The sequence below is a fragment of the Mytilus trossulus genome, chromosome 6, assembly GCF_036588685.1.
Source record: "Mytilus trossulus isolate FHL-02 chromosome 6, PNRI_Mtr1.1.1.hap1, whole genome shotgun sequence".
Lineage (NCBI taxonomy): Eukaryota > Metazoa > Mollusca > Bivalvia > Mytilida > Mytilidae > Mytilus > Mytilus trossulus.
In genome coordinates this window covers 89479000-89482240 of record NC_086378.1, presented here as the reverse complement: position 1 = coordinate 89482240, position 3241 = coordinate 89479000, and the positions used below count along the sequence as shown (strand labels likewise).

Below are 3241 nucleotides of genomic sequence, written 5' to 3'. Positions count from 1 at the left end.
TCATCATCATCATTATTATAACTTTATTATTATTATTATTTTTTTTTATATATATTATTATTATTATTATTATTATTATTATAATAATATCATTATTATTATTATAATTATTATTATAATAATATTATTATTATTATTTTTATTATTATTATTATTTTTATTATTATTATAATTATTTTTATTATTATTATTATTATTATTATGCTATACAATAAAATGGTAATTGCTTGAATATTGGGGAATATTGTCCCTCGTAGAACATATATTGCACTCGCAAGCTCGTGCAAAATAAAGTTCTACTCGGGACGATATTCCCCAATATTCATGCAATAACCCTATATTACTATCATTATTATCATCATTATTATTATATTATTGTTGTATAGCAATGTTATATTTTCAACAGAACGTAACAAAAAGGTAGCGTGCAATAAATTCTAATATTGCATTACTGCAATAAATCTTCAAAATTGATGACGTCATTAAAGTAAAATCTTAGTTTAAAACAATTTTTACTTTCAAATATTATATTGCTATACAATAAAAGGGTTATTGCATGAATATTGAGGAATATTGTCCCTCGTAGAATATATATTGCACTCGCAATGTCGTGCAATATATAATTCTACTCGGGACAATATTCATGCAATAACGCTATATTATTATTATTATTATTATTATTATTTTTATTATTATTATTAATTTTTATTTCATATGTCATAAATGGCTATCACTTCAGTATTTTTGTTGTAAAAGGAATAACTGTGTTTTACTCAAGAAGTACGATGAAGAATCTGATGCTGATTGTCTTTATGCTGTTTTCAACAATAGGTAATATTGCTAGATAATCTACTTGGTCAACCCTTTGCTCCTTTTGCATATCCTCATCGAATTTTTTTTATATGAAAATAATGTTGGAATTGATAAAACGAAGACAATTATAGAAATACAATGATAATGTTACCATGGTTACGGTATAATCAGTGGTGAGAAATTCAAAAATATTAATAAAAAGATTAGAAGTACAACGAGGAAGAAATCTGAAAAAGCAAGTCGGAATAAATAATTTTTCTGTTTTTCTTCAATAAGATGTGTTACGTTATTCATTTGGCAAACTATATCAAGTAAAAGAAACTGTATTTTCGCAGCGTATTCCCCACACAATAGAATTTTGTAGTGACATCGATAGGTTACAGGCATCTAATGAAGGGTATTGATGATTCAAGTCATTCGACCATATTGTTTTCTCCTATTCAGGAAACGTCGATCTAACGTTCTTTAATTTGTTAGTGACACAGTACATAACACGTGTTGATTTTTTATGTAAACGTGAACATATTTTAGTAAAAGAACTATTTAAAATTAGTATGTAAAAAAAATTTGTTATTTGTGAAAATAATTATTTTTTTCAAGTTTCTGGTCGATGGAGGTTAATCAAGAAAAGTGCATTAACCTTTTTGGATTCGAGCGTCATTGATGAGTCTTTTGTAGACGAAACGCACGTTTGGCGTATATGTTAAATATAGTCCTGGTATATATGATAAGTTTATTTATTGGACACACAAATGTGTTAAAAGAATTTTATAATGTCTCTCCTACCGGAAGGTTTGTCATGTCAAACCGATAGAATTGACCTTATATTTCAAGTAGCGATAGCCACACAGATCTTAGATACAAGTACAGTCTTTTGTAAAAATAAATTTCAACAAAAACCTTTTTTAAAATAATCTAGAAAAGCTCCCCAATTCACTGCAAGAGAAAACGAATGTCATGTTTTTTTAAGAAGAATTTCAAATTTATCATTTTAGATAGTGTGTATTCTGATCATACTGCGAATTGTGCTTGTCCAGCGCATCACGACCCAGTTTGTTCCACAACTGGTCATACTTTCAGTAATTTATGTGATCTCAGTTGCAAGTAAGTAAACTTTACAAAACGAACAATTCATCACTTACATAATATAGGATTTATAGCGTTACAAATCCAAAGAAAGATGATATGCCCATTCAATACACTGCTTATCAATTTCGGAAAGAAAAAAAAAACATGTAAAACCTGATATATTTACAGTTTAATAAAGTCTTTTCATAGGCTGACTCATCCTAACACTAACATATAGCTATTGAGTCATTTCTTAAATTACAGGTCTGTTTGTACACATGTTGCAGTATACACTCAATTACAAAAATATTTCATTATCATTTCAACGTCTAATAACATCATCTTCGTATTATATTGTTAAAAAGTAAAGTGTTATATTATTGTTGAGACGAACGGATTTGTCAAAGAATCATTTAAAGCTAAATATGTACTATGTTTTAAAAATAAACAGCGTTTATTTCAAGATATATTTGCAGGATTTGTCAAAGACTCATTTAAAGCTAAATATGTACTATGTTTTAATAATAAACAGCGTTTATTTCAAGACATATTTACAGGTATGTTGACAAGAACGAGACACACTTCAAAATTAGTTAATCATATATTTAAATTGTTGTTTCAGCCATGGTATTTTAGCTTGTCACCGTGAATGTCCATGTTATTCTTAACAACATTGAGATGACAGAATCACGAATTGGACAGAAGTGAGTTTGACTTATTCCCGAATGTGACTGTTTTTCTGAGTGTTAATTTGTATTGCTTGAAGACGTGGCACGGTACTTATCCATCCAAAACTAATTTATTGGGTTTTGATGTTGTGTTTGCTGTTGCCATCAGATTTTTTCAAATGTTTTAACGTTTGTAGTTGTAAATCGTATTTTTTCTGTTGTATTATTGTGTTGTATTGGGGGATAACTACTTATCCAGTTCATTTTGTAGATTTAATTCTGGATCAACGAAATTTACACTATATATTTGGTTTGCGGTTTGATCATAAGAAACAACCACAAAGCTAGATAATTCAATTAATTATCTGATTAATACTTCTATTAAATATTAATTAGTATTATAATTATCAATGACATTAAAATAAGTTAGATGAGTCATTCAAATCTAATCTTGAATTACATCCAATCATGCTTTGTCCCAGGCGGATAACTCTGACGTCACAACTTTTTGTAACTTTAGGTCCTCGGCGATCTTCAGCTTGGTTGTTGCTATGGCTTTCCAACTCTTTACATCTGAGCATAGTTTTGTGTTGACGTTGCGCGCGTCTGGTCTAAAAAAAATATTTTTGTAACATGTTACCTTTATATGGCTATTATTCGTTTGTTTCTCTGTCCTGTGTTTTCTCCCATTT

General features: G+C 28.4%; 1 long non-coding RNA gene across 1 annotated transcript; it reads left to right on the top strand.

The window, feature by feature from the left end:
- Positions 1-716: 716 nt before the first annotated feature.
- LOC134723865 (uncharacterized) lies at positions 717-2786 on the top strand. The gene is made up of 3 exons (XR_010108202.1): positions 717-831; positions 1809-1917; positions 2504-2786. It is a non-coding gene; the product is annotated as an uncharacterized LOC134723865 (long non-coding RNA).
- The last annotated feature ends 455 nt before the right edge of the window (positions 2787-3241 follow it).